This window comes from Rutidosis leptorrhynchoides, chromosome 9 (assembly GCF_046630445.1).
Source record: "Rutidosis leptorrhynchoides isolate AG116_Rl617_1_P2 chromosome 9, CSIRO_AGI_Rlap_v1, whole genome shotgun sequence".
In the NCBI taxonomy this organism is placed as follows: Eukaryota; Viridiplantae; Streptophyta; class Magnoliopsida; order Asterales; family Asteraceae; genus Rutidosis; species Rutidosis leptorrhynchoides.
In genome coordinates this window covers 267,863,173-267,881,748 of record NC_092341.1, presented here as the reverse complement: position 1 = coordinate 267,881,748, position 18,576 = coordinate 267,863,173, and positions in this window count along the sequence as shown.

The following is an 18,576-nucleotide window of genomic DNA, read 5'->3' as shown; positions in this document are numbered from 1 at the left end:
AATTTTACACAAGATATTTATTTATTTATAGAATGGATATACTTAAACCTTGCTACAACACTTATAGGCAGTGTACCTAATCGTACAGTAGTGTAGTTTTTAGTAAGTCCGGTTCGTTCCACAGGGAAATCTTTAAACAAAGCTCAACGCTATATTAGTTTACTTTTATAAAAATACAAATATATATATAGGTAATATTATTATTATAAAGGGGGGTTTTTACCGTTTAATGACCGGTTTGTCGATTTTAAAATTTTAGTCGCAGTTAAAACCTAATGTAAAATATAAAATAAATACAAGACTTAAATTAAAGCGTAAAGTAAATAATGAAATTGCGAATAATAAAAATGCGATAAAATAAAATTGCGATAATAAAAAGTGCGATAAAATAACAATAAATAAAAGTGCGATAATTAGAAGTGCAATTAAATATAAAATAAAGGAAATTAAATATGAAATAAAAGAATTATGCTTATTTAAACTTCCGTAATCATGATGTTTGACGTGTTGATTTTAGTTTTATGCCCATGGGTTAATTGTCCTTTGTCCTGGATTATTTAATATGTCCGTCTGGTTTTTGTCCATAACAGTCCATCAGTCATAAATATAAATTGCAAGTGTCCTTGTCAAATTATTATTATACCCGAAGATAAATATTCCAACTAATTGGGGATTCGAATTGTAACAAGGTTTTAATACTTTGTTTAATGAATACACCAGGTTATCGACTGCGTGTAAACCAAGGTTTTATTACTTTGTTAACAATTACACCAATTACCCTTGAATGTAATTTCACCCCTGTTTTAATTATTCTAGTGGCTATTAATCCATTCCCGTGTCCGGTTAAATGAACGATTATTCGTACAAATAAATACCCCGCCCATCGTGTCCGATCGAGTGTATATGGTAATTTATAGGGACGCCCAATTGTAAATCTTTATATTAACATTAACAAACTTTCATTTAGTTAAACAAATATAAAGCCCATTAATAGCCCATAGTCTAGTTTCCACAAGTGTCGTTCTTTTGTCCAAACCCCAATTATGGTACAAAGCCCAATTACCCAATTTTAGTAATTAGCCCAACATCATGATTACTTCGTTTTAAATAAGCATAATAATAACTTAGCTACGAGACATTAATATAAAAAGGTTGAACATAACTTACAATGATTAAAAATAGCGTAGCGTTACACGGACAGAATTTCGACTTACACCCTTACAACATTCGCTAACATACCCTTATTATTAGAATTATAATTAAAATTAAAATATAAATTATAAATATAAATATATTTACGTATGAAGAGGAAGAGAAAAAGATGTTGATTTTGATCAGAATTCGGGTTGCTTTATAGCCAGGGTTGAAAATTGGGGCTCCGCGACTCGCGGCAAAATGGCCTTAAAACTCCGCGAGTCGCGGAGAGATATTTACAGCTCACACCCTTGGAGTTTCCTGCTGCCGACGGTTTTTAATATATATATATAATATATATATAATTAATATAATTAATTATATATTATATTATATTTATATACATAGTTAACTTGTAATTTTTAGTCCGTTGCGTCGAGCGTTAAGAGTTGACTCTAGTCCCGGTTCCGGATTTTCGAACGTCCTCGCGTGCAATTTAATATCTTGTACTTTGCGTTTTGAATCTTGTACTTCTGTAATTTCGAGACGTTTCTTATCAATAATTGGAACCTTTTTGATTGTCTTTTGTTCTTTTGAGCTTTTTGGTCGTTTGCGTCTTCAATTCGTCGAATCTGTCTTTTGTCTTCACCTTTTATTATTTAAACGAATATCTCTTGTAAATAGAACAATTGCAACTAAAAGCTTGTCTTTCTTGAGGAATAATGCTATGAAATATATGTTCGTTTTTAGCATTATCAACGTCTGAAGAAAATATATATGTATATATGATTTCATAAAGATTGTAATTAAAAATTCATTTGTACAAAATGTTAATGATGAAAATATTTTAACGGGTAGGTAATACCCGAGGAATATTTAGATTTCACATTAACAAGTTACACTGTACATCCTTCAAATCCGATTCAACATCTATTTACTATCCTATTTACATCCACAGATATATGAATCCGTTCACCACAGAATAACCAATTCCATTCAAATTTCATATTTGGATTTTGACCTATCAGGATCCAACAAGTGGCATAATGAAGAAAATATTTGACGGAATAAAATTTGTTAGAAAAAAACAAATTAACTATGAGAAATTTTGTTAAGAATCCACGCTAACAAAATCCTAGCTAACTGTTCCTAGCTAACTGATTACATTTTATTTATCGTCATTTAAATTCTGTTATTTAATTTACGTACTTTAAATATCGGGACATGTATACAAGGTTTTGACATATCATGTCGACGCATATATATATTATTTGAAATAACCATAGACACTCTATATGCAGTAATGATCGAGTTATCTATACAGGGTTGAGGTTGATTCTACAATAATATATATAATTTGATTTGTGATCGAGTCTGAGACATGTACACGGGTCACGATACGTATTAATTAATTCGAATATTATATATTAAGCTATATATGAATTATTGAATTGCTAACTGTGGACTATCAACTGTGGACTACCAACATTGGACAATTAAAATGAATTAAAATATTGATTATAACATATGAAACTAAACAATTCTTCAAGTTTGCCACTTGATTTCATCTTAAACGCCATTTGTATCTTGACAATTCTAATCTGCGTTCAAACCTTTCATGATTCTTGAAAACACCTCAATTGAGAGGATGAATCAACCGCACTTCATCTACGGAAGGAAAGATTTATGCATATAGTTATGCACTTGAGAAATTCTCGGTAACTGAGCAAAAGTTTAACACGTAGCCGCGTCAGATCTTTTGGCATTTATTAGCAAAAAATAACTTTGCGATCCCTTTTCAAAGTAGCCAATTTTGTCACAGCTCCAGCAAGTCAACTTCAACTTTTCATTCGAAGTAGCCTTACTATAATCCTGATATATACAATTACCCTTTTGATACCGGAGAATTCTTTTATATTCCACCACATTACCAGCAAATGTACCAGCATCCTTGTCGCTCCTTAGTTTAAATCCCTCTGACAAATCACTATATTTATCTATTGAAGTCTCGTCATGTACTCGTCCGCATCTTGTAACGAGAACTGCCATAACAATTACCAGGAATCAGCAATCAGTACTTTGAAAACTCACAGCATATCTACATCAACAATTATGTGTATGACATTTATCTCTTAGAATTATGATCTTTCATTCTGAAATTCTGAAAAGCACTCAGTCACAAATCAGTACTATGAATGTTGAAAAAGCTGAATGAAGCAGCAGAAACCATAGACAACCGTAAACGACCTTAATCATCGAAAGTTTGATGATAAAGAATAGTATGTTGGAAAAGCTCAGAAACGTTGGAACTGGAAAACGGATAGAGTTAACCATGAAAGAGACCAAGGACAAATACAAGGACCATACCCTATATTCAAAGAATCCAGATAATTCTGGATCCGTTGAAATCTTTAGAGAATATATTGCTCTGAAATCATGTTAAAATCTTGCGAAAAATCTTTCTCCATCAATCATCGAACTTAGAAATTCCAAAATATCATCATCAATATCTTCGATATTTCTGAGGATATTTTCATAAATATTCTCGTCCGAAATTATATACCTCTTCGTGCTTCCTGTGTATCATTATATTGGAAACATTCAATAGAAAATTTAGTACCGAAAAGTAGATTATGCAAAACTATGAAGAAAGCCGTGGACAAATCACAAAGAATAAGTTTGACTTCAAAGAATCCAAATGATTCAATGTCTGCTAAAGTCTTTAGTGAATATCTAGCTCCTTACTCTAAACCCTTGCAGACAATAATTTCTATCATCCTCTGATCTTAGATATTCCGAGATATTATCGTATCTTTCATTATAAATATCCTCCATATTTCTGGAGATATTTTTATAACTATTCTTATCTGAAATCATTAATCTCTTCGTGCTATCAGTATTACATCATATAGAAACTGTTAGTTTCTATATTCTGTAAACTTTCGAGCTTAAAATATGAATGTTATTGAGGTAATGTTGGGAACTGATGCATGAGTTAATATAATATAATATAATGACACTTGATCAACGTGATTATATTACAGTAGTTCATGCTGAGTTTCTAATGGAATGTGATGATTCACAGTAACATCATTATGTGCCATGTTACACGATTCTTTCATGCTACTTAACCTCTAAATATATCAAGAAAATATTTTCTTAATGGTTCTGTCTTTTCGGTAACTTCTGGTAATTTAACAAATTAAATCGTGCTATTACCTTTCCTTTCCGCTTAGAACATTAAGTTATGTTCATTCGAAATTTTATACGTACGAATTCGAGACGTCTTAATCGCTTTACTTCAGGTCGGGGAGAAAACAAAAACATGGAGCCTCAAAATACAAATTGGAGTATAAATCGCAGCAAACAAGAAAGTTCATAAACCGTGTATATCTATGCGAATAGCAAGATAAAGACACGGGAGGATCAGAAATACAATAATCCCTAGAGCGTAATAGAAGTAAACAGATTCTTCTGGTGGCAAATGAAAAAGAAGAATTATTGTTGCAATGACCAGAATAATATTCAGAATTAGAACTGGATTGAGCATTTTCACAATCCTTAAGAGAATAGATTGAGGAAGAAAGTATATGAGTGATGAAAATAAAAGGAACGAAAGAGGTTGATTTATAGTGAAGCGATCGAGGCAGATGACCGCATTAAATTAAAGAGAATCCTAATTTTATTATTCACTGAAGAATCAAATCTTATAGATTACAAAGATTTTCTTTAAATCCCTTGAATTCCAGAATTCAACCCAGACTACGTCACCAGTTAAGACAAACCTGCATTTACTCATTTCAATCTTTTATGATAGCTTCACTCGTACTCTTCGAGTAATCGAATTGTTTTATCTATATTAATCAATAATGATAAAACTCTATTATCACTTCATATTTGTCATGAAAACATTTTTATTGTTAGCCATGACCACCTCACTCAAATTTCGGGACGAAATTTCTTTAACGGGTAGGTATTGTGATGACCCGGGAATTTCCGACCAAATTTAAACTCTAATCTTTATATGTTTCCGACACGATAAGCAAAGTCTGTAATGTTAAGTCACAAAACAATTCAAACTGTATTCATGTAAACATTTGAACCTCGACCAACTTCCGACGAATCACGAACAATGGTGTGTAAATAATTATGTAAATAAATATATATATGTAAATATATATACATGTGTATATATTAAATTATATTAATCTAATATCATTTAATCATTTGGTTTAAATATGTAAAGTAAATTAAAAATAAATATGATATTATTAAAATAAATACATAATTACATATATGAATCTTGTACACAATTAATATTATATGTACGTTGTAAAATATCTAATATGTATAAATAGTAAATATTCAAAAATGTAATTATAGGAAGTACATCACTAATAAAATATAACTATATTAATTCATAAGTTGAAAAATAGTTATTACATTATTTCCATCATCAATGTTGATATATGTAGTATTAATATATTAGTTTAATATATAGTATATATATGAAATTCGATATGTATATAATGTTAATATCAGTATTATTGTTATTAGAAATATTATTGTTATACAGTTTTATAATACAACTTAACATGGTTATCATTAATAACATTATTTTCATTTTTTTTTTGTAATTATTTTTATTCTTATTAAAATTAATATAATTTTGATAAAGTTAATATTAACATTATTATTAGTTCTATTGTTATGATTGTTAGAATTCTCATTAAAAATAGTTTTAGTAAATAGAATTATATTATAAATTGATATTACAGAATTTAATTTATATATATATATAGAACAAATATATAAATAACTGATACAGATTATATATATATATATATATATTTATATACAGAAAACAGATCACAGTTATATAGATACTAGATATACATATATAAATAAAATGCTGTATAAATATACATAAATACAAATACAGATATATACAAATAGATATGTAAAAATTAGATAAACATAGAAAATACGATTTATACAATTATATATAAACCAATACAGCCGTATATGTATTCAGTTAGCTATCACTGTCACTTTAATTCTTTTCTTCTCTATTTCTGTTCTTAATTGGTACGATGGTCGACCCAATTGAAGCTATCAAACAATCTCAAACAAACCTGTTAACATCTGAATTCAGCTTATATATTTTTTTTATATTTTCGGTACCAGAGGATCATTCCTGTCGACATCTTTGAGCTAGAAATCAAACAAGTGTTAGCTGTTATTCTTAAAATCATTCAATAAGTCATCTCCTATATTCAATTACCACAACCAACAGCTAATCAATTCAATTAAAATCATCAAAAGAAAATTTAACAGCTCGTCACTCTGCATCTTCAAATTTTTGGCCAGAATTCGATTTTAAACCATTCTCCAAAATGTAATTATGCAGAGATGTTAGGAATTGTCCATTAAAACTATTGGTAAAGTCTCAAACTCCAATTTTTTCTATCGAATCCAAAATTTCTGAGTCAAAGTTTCTGAATGAAAAAGTCAACGTTTTGTTTATTCTAAAATTCAAAACTGTTTTTAAGTTTCAGTTGAAATTGATGAATTCAATAGTTTATAGGAATGATTTGAGACTTATTTCGTGTTGAAGTTTTTATGTAAAACGTTCTCTAAATCAAAGTTTGATTTATTTTTCTTTATAACTACGACAGCAGCAGCACTTGTGCTGTAAATTTTTTTATTTTTTTTTCTTTTCTTTTGTTGTTGATTGATAAATTGATAATAATTAAAAATCACTTTTCACAAATTGTTATTAATTGGGATTGAAACATGGTCGACTGATTGAGTTGAGGAAGGTGAAGAAGAAGCATAACAGAAAAAGGGTTATATAGATTTTGGGTTCCATTTAATTCAGAAAAATGGTCACAGACAAATGGTTAAGGGGTGTTGCGGTTTAGCGGGAGGTCTCGGGTCCGAGTCTTGGCGTGGGCTGTTTTTTTTTTTTGGAAAAAGCTTAAAAAGAAGGGTATACACTCTAATACTTTCAAATTTTCATTATTATTAGTATTATTATTATTATTATTATTATTATTATTATTATTATTATTATTATTATTATTATTATTATTATTATTATTATTATTATTATTCTGATTATTATTATTAATGTCCTATTATTAAAATTATAATAATTATCATTATTATCATTATCATAGTTATTATTATTATTATTTATTATTTATATTAATTACTATTATTATGTTAGTTATTATTACTAATTGTATGATTACTACCATTATTAATGAAACTTATAATATTATCATTATCAATACTAGTATTATTATTAAGTAATATTAATATTAACATTATCGTTAGTATTATTGAAATTAGTAATAATATTATTAACCTTACCTCTTTGTGCTATTATCAATATTATGATTAGGATTAGTATTGTTAGTATTATTATAGTTCGAATACAAAATATCTTCATAAACAATAGTATTAATATCAAAAGTTATTATTTTCATTTTCATTATCATTATTATTAAACCTTTCATTTTATTAAAAAGTACTGTTAAAGTCATTATTATAAGATTTATTATTTAAAATATCACTAATATTATTAATAATGAAATCATTAACATTATTAACATTATTATTATTATTAACACTAGTATTATCATTATCATTAATTTAATCACTACTAATATTATTTTAGTATTAATATAACTACAATTTTTAAACAAACAAAAGAAGTATATATATATATATATATATATATATATATATATATATATATATATATATATATATATATATATATATAAAATATTTGATATATATAACATAACAAAATTTAATATTTTTATATACAAAATGAACATATAAAACACATATATAGTATTAACATAAAAATGACATAACTAATACATATATATATATGTGTTCAATTACATTATGAATATTAATAATTATACAAAATGATATAGGTTCGTGAATCCGAGGCCATCCCTGCATTGTTCAGTTGTTTAATGTCGTTATATGTATTTTTACTACAAAATACATTAGGTGAGTTTCATTTGCTCCCTTTTTAAATGCTTTTGCAATATATATTTTTGGGACTGAGAATGCATGCGCTTTTATAAATGTTTTACGAAATAGACACAAGTAATCGAAACTACATTATATGGTTGAATGATCGAAATCCAATATGCCCCTTTTTATTAAGTCTGGTAATCTAAGAATTAGGGAACAGACACCCTAATTGACGCGAACTCTAAAGATAGATCTATCGGTCCCAACAAGCCCCATCCAAAGTACCGGATGCTTTAGTACTTCGAAATTTATATCATGTCCGAAGGAGGATCCCGGAATGATGGGGATATTCTTATATGTATATTGTGAATGTCGGTTACCAGGTGTTCAATCCATATGAATGATATTTTTGTCTCTATGCATGGGACCTATATTTATGAGAAATGGAAATATGAAATCTTGTGGTCTATTAAAATGATGGAAATGATTGTTTATGTTAAACTAATGAACTCACCAACCTTTTGGTTGACACTTTAAAGCATGTTTATTCTCAGGTACGAAAGAAATCTTCCGCTGTGCATTTGCTCATCTTAGAGATATTACTTGGAGTCATTCATGACATATTTCAAAAGACGTTACATTCGAGTCGTTGAGTTCATCAAGATTATTATTAAGTCAATTATAGTAAGATATATTACGAAATGGTATGCATGTTGTCAACTTTCGATGTAATGAAAGATTGTCTTTTCAAAAACGAATGCAATGTTTGTAAAATGTATCATATAGAAGTCAAGTACCTCGCGATGTAATCAACTGTTGTGAATCATTTATAATCGATATGGACTTCGTCCGGATGGATTAGGACGGGTATCTACAGTTGGTATCAGAGCGGTGGTCTTAGCGAATCAGGTCATGCATTAGTGAGTCTAACTGATAGTCGTTAGGATGCATTAGTGAGTCTGGACTTCGACCGTGTCTGCATGTCAAAAGTTTTGCTTATCGTTTTTGTCGGAAATCATCTGCTTATCATCCTTAGGAAATTACCTGCTCATTATTCTTAGTCTAGACATGTCTTACTGCCTCTGTTGCATAGACAGTGTATAGATAAATTCATATCTTAGCGTATCTATTATTGTTGCCTTTGCCTGACAGCTTTCGTAGATTCCTCTGTAACTTATGGGATTTTAGTATTATATATGCATATGTAAATTATGTATTGCAGGGTACTAATCTACATCCTATAATATATTTCTTATCGAAAATCCTTCATCTGATTGTGCAAGATGAATCCCTCAACCAGTTCGAGTCCCTCAGATTTCGATAGCTATTCCGATAGTTATTTCGACAACTATTCCGATATGAATATTCACCTGAGCTCTGAAAGTAGTGTAACCGGAATGAATCAACCAATCAGCCATCCCCAATTCATCTGATGGGTTCGTAGTCGACTTAATCAATGGAGACGCGAAGAAGGCGATCCTTTTCACCAACCTAATTGCCCTCTTGGCGAAGAACCCGAAGCACCTACCGGCGAATCTATCCGAAACACCATTTTCAGCTTTATTTCAGAGTAGTTCGACACGATTATATTCTATCTACAAGTCTAAACCTTATTCATCCGCTCGTTCCGACTAACAAACTAACCGGAATAATAGAAGAAGTCAACGAGCTTCGCGCCCGAGTTGTAGCCTTGGAGAATATGGTGCAAAATCTACCAGCTTCAGCAACATCACCGGCACTAACAGTACCATCAGTAACAGCACCAGTACCATCAACAACTCATGACTCAACATCTCATTCTGTACATCGAGTATAATCATCGTTCTACGTATCGTTCTACATCATTTATCGTCGTTCGACATGGCAGTTATGTAATCTCTAATGTCTTAGAGATTATATATCCTTGTTCTAACAGTAAATCGAATGAGTTTAATATCATATTGACTCATTAAATCCATGATTACGTCTGAAGAAAATATATATGTATATATGTTTTCATAAAGATTGTAATTAAAAATTCTTTTGTACAAAATGTTAATGATGAAAATATTTTAACGGGTAGGTAATACCAGAGGAATATTTAGATTTCACATTAATAAGTTACACTGTACATTCTTCAAATCCGATTCAACATCTATTTACTATCCTATTTACATCCACAGATATATGAATCCGTTCACCACAGAATAACCAATTCCATTCAAATTTCATATTTGGATTTTGACCTATCAGGATCCAACAAGTGGCATAATGAAGAAAACATTTGACGGAATAAAATTTGTTAGAAACAAACAAATTAACTATGAGAAATTTTGTTAAGAATCCACGCTAACAAAATCCTAGCTAACTGTTCCTAGCTAACTGATTACATTTTATTTATCATCATTTAAATTATGTTATTTAATTTACGCACTTTAAATATCGGGACATGTATACAAGGTTTTGACATATCATGTCGATGCATATATATATTATTTGGAATAACCATAGACACTCTATATGCAGTAATGATCGAGTTCTCTATACAGGGTTGAGGTTGATTCTACAATAATATATATAATTTGAGTTGTGATCGAGTCTGAGACATGTACACGGGTCACGATACGTATTAATTAATTCGAATATTATATATTAAGCTATATATGAATTATTGAATTGCTAACTGTGGACTATCAACTGTGGACTACCAACATTAGACAATTAAAATGAATTAAAATATTGATTATAACATATGAAACTAAACAATTCTTCAAGTTTGCCACTTGATTTCATCTTAAACGCCATTTGTATCTTGACAATTCTAATCTGCGTTCAAACCTTTCATGATTCTTGAAAACACCTCAATTGAGAGGATGAATCAACCGCACTTCATCTACGGAAGGAAAGATTTATGCATATAGTTATGCACCTGAGAAATTCTCGGTAACTGAGCAAAAGTTTAACACGTAGCCGCGTCATATCTTTTGGCATTTATTAGCAAAAAATAACTTTGCGATCCCTTTTCAAAGTACCCAATTTTGTCACAGCTCCAGCAAGTCAACTTCAACTTTTCATTCGAAGTAGCCTTACTATAATCCTGATATATACAATTACCCTTTTGATACCGGAGAATTCTTTTATATTCCACCACATTACCAGCAAATGTACCAGCAACCTTGTCGCTCCTTAGTTTAAATTCCTCCGACAAATCACTATATTTATCTATTGAAGTCTCGTCATGTACTCGTCTGCATCTTGTAACGAGAACTGCCATAACAATTACCAGGAATCAGCAATCAGTACTTTGAAAACTCACAGCATATCTACATCAACAATTATGTGTATGACATTTATCTCTTAGAATTATGATCTTTCATTCTAAAATTCTGAAAAGCACTCAGTCACAAATCAATACTCTGAATGTTGAAAAAGCTGAATGAAGCAGCAGAAACCATAGACAACCGTAAACGACCTTAATCATCGAAAGTTTGATGATTTAGAATAGTATGTTGGAAAAGCTCAGAAACGTTGGAACTGGAAAACAGATAGAGTTAACCATGAAAGAGACCAAGGACAAATACAAGGACCATACCCTATATTCAAAGAATCCAGATGATTCTGGATCCGTTGAAATCTTTAGAGAATATATTGCTCCGAAATCATGTTAAAATTTTGCGGAAAATCTTTCTCCATCAACCATCGAACTTAGAAATTCCAAAATATCATCATCAATATCTTCGATATTTCTGAGGATATTTTCATAAATATTCTCGTCCGAAATTATATACCTCTTCGTGCTTCCTGTGTATCATTATATTGGAAACGTTCAATAGAAAACTTAGTACCGAAAAGTAGATTATGCGAAACTATGAAGAAAGCCGTGGACAAATCACAAATAATAAGTTTGACTTCAAAGAATCCAAATGATTCAATGTCTGCTAAAGTCTTTAGTGAATATCTTGCTCCTTACTCTAAACCCTTGCAGACAATAATTTCTATCATCCTCTGATATTAGATATTCGAGATATTATCGTATCTTTCATTATAAATATCCTCCATATTTCTGGAGATATTTTTATAATTATTCTTATTTGAAATCATTAATCTCTTCGTGCTATCAGTATTACATCATATAGAAACTGTTAGTTTCTATATTCTGTAAACTTTCGAGCTTAAAATATGAATGTTATTGAGGTAATGTTGGGAACTGATGCATGAGTTAATATAATATAATGACACTTGATCAACGTGATTATATTACAGTAATTCATGCTGAGTTTCTAATGGAATGTGATGATTCACAGTACCATCATTATGTGCCATGTTACACGATTCTTTCATGCTACTTAACCTCTAAATATATCAAGAAAATATTTTCTTGATGGTTCTGTCTTTTCCGTAACTTCTGGTAATTTAACAAATTAAATCGTGCTATTACCTTTCCTTTCCACTTAGAACATTAAGTTATGTTCATTCGAAATTTTATACGTACGTATTCGAGACGTCTTAATCGCTTTACTTCAGGTCGGGGAGAAAACAAAAAAAAATACAAATTGGAGTATAAATCGCAGCAAACAAGAAAGATCATAAACCGTGTATGTCTATGCGAATAGCAAGATAAAGACACGGGAGGATCAGAAATACAATAATCCCTAGAGCGTAATAGAAGTAAACAGATTCTTCTGGTGGCAAATGAAAAAGAAGAATTATTGTTGCAATGACCAGAATAATATTCAGAATTAGAACTGGATTGAGCATTTTCACAATCCTTAAGAGAATAGATTGAGGAAGAAAGTATATGAGTGATGAAAATAAAAGCAACGAAAGAGGTTGATTTATAGCGAAGCGATCGAGGCAGATGACTGCATTAAATTAAAGAGAATCCTAATTTTATTATTCACTGAAGAATCAAATCTTATAGATTATAAAGATTTTCTTTAAATCCCTTGAATTCCGGAATTCAACCCTGACTACGTCACCAGTTAAGACAAACCTGCATTTACTCATTTCAATCTTTTATGATAGCTTCACTCGTACTCTTCGAGTAATCAAATTGTTTTATCTATATTAATCAATAATGATAAAACTCTATTATCACTTCATATTTGTCATGAAAACATTTTTATTGTTAGCCATGACCACCTCACTCAAATTTCGGGACGAAATTTCTTTAACGGGTAGGTACTGTGATGACCCGGGAATTTCCGACCAAATTTAAACTCTAATCTTTATATGTTTCCGACACGATAAGAAAAGTCTGTAATGTTAAGTCACAAAACAATTCAAACTGTATTCATGTAAACATTTGAACCTCGACCAACTTCCGACGAATCACGAACAAAGGTGCGTAAATAATTATGTAAATAAATATATATATGTAAATATATATACATGTGTATATATTAAATTATATTAATCTAATATCATTTAATCATTTGGTTTAAATATGTAAAGTAAATTAAAAATAAATATGATATTATTAAAATAAATACATAATTACATATATGAATCTTGTACACAATTAATATTATATGTACGTTGTAAAATATCTAATATGTATAAATACTAAATATTCAAAAATGTAATTATAAGAAGTACATCACTAATAAAATATAACTATATTAATTCATAAGTTGAAAAATAGTTATTATATTATTTCCATCATCAATGTTGATATATATAGTATTAATAGATTAGTTTAATATATAGTATATATATGAAATTCGATATGTATATAATGTTAATATCAGTATTATTGTTATTAGAAATATTATGGTTATACAGTTTTATAATACAACTTAACATGGTTATCATTAATAACGTTATTTTCATTTTTTTGTAATTATTTTTATTCTTATTAAAATTAATATAATTTTGATAAAGTTAATATTAACATTATTATTAGTTCTATTGTTATGACTGTTAGAATTCTCATTAAAAACAGTTTTAGTAAATAGAATTATATTATTAATTGATATTACATAATTTAATTTATATATATATAGAACAAATATATAAATAACTGATACAGATTATATATATATATTTATATACAGAAAATAGATCACAGTTATATAGATATTAGATATACATATATAAATAAATGCTGTATAAATATACATAAATACAAATACAGATATATACAAATAGATATGTAAAAATTAGATAAACATAGAAAATACGATTTATACAATTATATATAAACCAATACAGCCGTATATGTATTCAGTTAGCTATCACTGTCACTTTAATTCTTTTCTTCTCTATTTCTGTTCTTAATTGGTACGATGGTCGACCCAATTGAAGCTATCAAACAATCTCAAACAAACCTGTTAACATCTGAATTCAGCTTATATATTTTTTATATATTTTCGGTACCAGAGGATCATTCATGTCGACATCTTTGAGCTAGAAATCAAACAAGTGTTAGCTGTTATTCTTAAAATCATTCAATAAGTCATCTCCTATATTCAATTACCACAACCAACAGCTAATCAATTCAATTAAAATCATCAAAAGAAAATTTAACAGCTCGTCACTCTGCATCTTCAAATTTTTGGCCAGAATTCGATTTTAAACCATTCTCCAAAATGTAATTATGCAGAGATGTTAGGAATTGTCCATTAAAACTATTGGTAAAGTCTCAAACTCCAATTTTTTCTATCGAATCCAAATTTATGAGTCAAAGTTTCTGAATGAAAAAGTCAACCTTTTGTTTATTCTAAAATTCGAAACTGTTTTTAAGTTTCAGTTGAAATTGATGAATTCAATAGTTTATAGGAATGATTTGAGACTTATTTCGTGTTGAAATTTTTATGTAAAACGTTCTCTAAATCAAAGTTTGATTTTTTTTTCTTTATAACTACGACAGCAGCAGCACTTGTGCTGTAAATTTTTTTATTTTATTTTTCTTTTCTTTTATTGTTGATTGATAAATTAATAATAATTAAAAATCACTTTTCACAAATTGTTATTAATTGGGATTGAAACATGGTCGGCTGATTGAGTTGAGGAAGGTGAAGAAGAAGCATAACAGAAAAAGGATTATATAGATTTTGGGTTCCATTTAATTCAGAAAAATGGTCACAGACAAATGGTTAAGGGGTGTTGCGGTTTAGCGGGAGGTCTCGGGTTCGAGTCTTGGCGTGGGCTGTTTTTTTTTTGGAAAAAGCTTAAAAAGAAGGGTATACACTCTAATACTTTCAAATTTTCATTATTATTAGTATTATTAATTATTATTATTATTATTATTATTATTATTATTATTATTATTATTATTATTATTATTATTATTATTATTATTATTATTATTATTATTATTATTATTATTATTATTATTATTATTCTGATTATTATTATTAATGTCCTATTATTAAAATTATAATAATTATCATTATTATCATTATCATAGTTATTATTATTATTATTATTATTATTTATTATTTATATTAATTACTATTATTATGTTAGTTATTATTACTAATTGTATGATTACTACCATTATTAATGAAACTTATAATATTATCATTATCAATACTAGTATTATTATTAAGTAATATTAATATTAACATTATCGTTAGTATTATTGAAATTAGTAATAATATTATTAACCTTACCTCTTTGTGCTATTATCAATATTATGATTAGGATTAGTATTGTTAGTATTATTATAGTTCGAATACAAAATATCTTCATAAACAATAGTATTAATATCAAAAATTATTATTTTCATTATCATTATTATTAAACCTTTCATTTTATTAAAAAGTACTGTTAAATCATTATTATAAGATTTATTATTTAAAACTATCACTAATATTATTAATAATGAAATCATTAACATTATTAACATTATTATTATTATTAACACTAGTATTATCATTATCATTAATTTAATCACTACTAATATTATTTTAGTATTAATATAACTACTATTTTTAAACAAACAAAAGAAGCATATATATATATAAAATATTTGATATATATAACATAACAAAATTTAATATTTTTATATACAAAATGAACATATAAAACACATATATAGTATTAACATAAAAATGACATAACTAATACATATATATATGTGTTCAATTACATTATGAATATTAATAATTATACAAAATGATATAGGTTCGTGAATCTGAGGCCATCCCTACATTGTTCAGTTGTTTAATGTCGTTATATGTATTTTTACTACAAAATACATTAGGTGAGTTTCATTTGCTCCCTTTTTAAATGCTTTTGCAATATATATTTTTGGGACTGAGAATGCATGCGCTTTTATAAATGTTTTACGAAATAGACACAAGTAATCGAAACTACATTATATGGTTGAATGATCGAAATCGAATATGCCCCTTTTTATTAAGTCTGGTAATCTAAGAATTAGGGAACAGACACCCTAATTGACGCGAACTCTAAAGATAGATCTATCGGGCCCAACAATCCCCATCCAAAGTACTGGATGCTTTAGTACTTCGAAATTTATATCATGTCCGAAGGAGGATCCCGGAATGATGGGGATATTCTTATATGTATATTGTGAATGTCGGTTACCAGGTGTTCAATCCATATGAATGATATTTTTGTCTCTATGCCTGGGACGTATATTTATGAGAAATGGAAATATGAAATCTTGTGGTCTATTAAAATGATGGAAACGATTGTTTATGTTAAACTAATGAACTCACCAACTTTTTGGTTGACACTTTAAAGCATGTTTATTCTCAGGTATGAAAGAAATCTTCCGCTGTGCATTTGCTCATCTTAGAGATATTACTTGGAGTCATTCATGACATATTTCAAAAGACGTTGCATTCGAGTCGTTGAGTTCATCAAGATTATTATTAAGTCAATTATAGTAAGATATATTACGAAATGGTATGCATTTTGTCAACTTTCGATGTAATGAAAGATTGTCTTTTCAAAAACGAATGCAATGTTTGTAAAATGTATCATATAGAGGTCAAGTGCCTCGCGATGTAATCAACTGTTGTGAATCATTTATAATCGATATGGACTTCGTTCGGATGGATTAGGATGGGTATCTACATCTAAGCCATCAGGTTTTTCTAAATCATTTGTGAAAACAACGGCTCGTATTAGAGGAACATCATATATCCCTAGGAAATTAGCCAAACGAACCAAGTCCGAAGAGGATATATGTAAAAATTGTAGTGTGCTGGTACTTTGATGATATATGTAAAAATTGCTTGTATTGTTTGTTAACTATCTTTTACAAATCTAATCTTTGTCTATTTTACAGTATAAAACACACAATGGACGTTAAGGATAGACAACCAAAAATTTTAGAAGACCTACCAGGGGATATGATTGATGAAATCTTGTCTAGAGTCAGTCAGAATTCATCGGCACAATTAGTTACTGCGAAATTAGTTTTTTGAACATTTGAAAGACGTTCCAAGCATGCCTTAGTTTATAAAAGGCTTTCTTTTAAAAGATGGGGTATATCACATTGGGGAGACTTTAAGTTACACCGTGTTTTCTTTAAGGCATTAAATGAGGGAAACCCAGATGCAATTTTACGCAACGGGTTGAGAACCTATTTTGACTCCACATATCCCAACATAGGACTTCGTTCTTTAGAAAGAGCTTCAAACATGCAACATAAAGAAGCATGTTATGTTTACGGGTTAGTGATGTTCGCTTCTCACCAAATTGAGAAAAAGAACATCGGATTGCAACTGTTAAATAAATCATTCCCACAAGTGACAGATTCAGTAGTTGGGGTGAGAAATAAGGTTTTTAGATTGTTATGGGGCTGTTGGGCATTACGTAACCCTCGTCCTTTTGATGATGTTACAATATGCTGTCTTTCCAACGACCACAACGGTTATTTTCCACAAGACCAAGGATGGGAAATAATACTAGTAAAACCCAAATGCATGACTTGTTTCTGGACTTATGAATTACGTCACTTTATCGCTTTTGCTGAACGACTTGCGTATTAACTAGAATTGTCTTCACAATTGCCTTGTATCAAAGTTATTGTGTGCTATATTTTATGCTATATGTAAAATAGCGGTATTGGAAGTTTGTAAAATATTGTATAAAAGTTTGAACGCGAAATATTATTGTAATCAGTTTTTCATATAGAATTGTAGTAGTTGAATTGTATATTAGCTACTAAGTATGAACTTAACGGGTAGGTACTACCCGAATGGAAATTTATAAAACGCTAATATGAAGAAAAAGCTTTTATAAATAAGTTCATATTATGCTACAAAATACTATTGACTACTCTTAATATTATATATGATTAACTTAATTCTTTTGGCTATTTTTGAAGGAAATGGCACCGACCACTCGTCAGAACTTGAACATGAGCGAGGAACACTTCCGGGTTTTCCTTGCTGCGAACATAGCCGCAGTGCAGGCCGCAATGCAAAATAACAACAATAACTCTTGTTCTAGCAGTGTAACTAATTCCACAAGAAATCG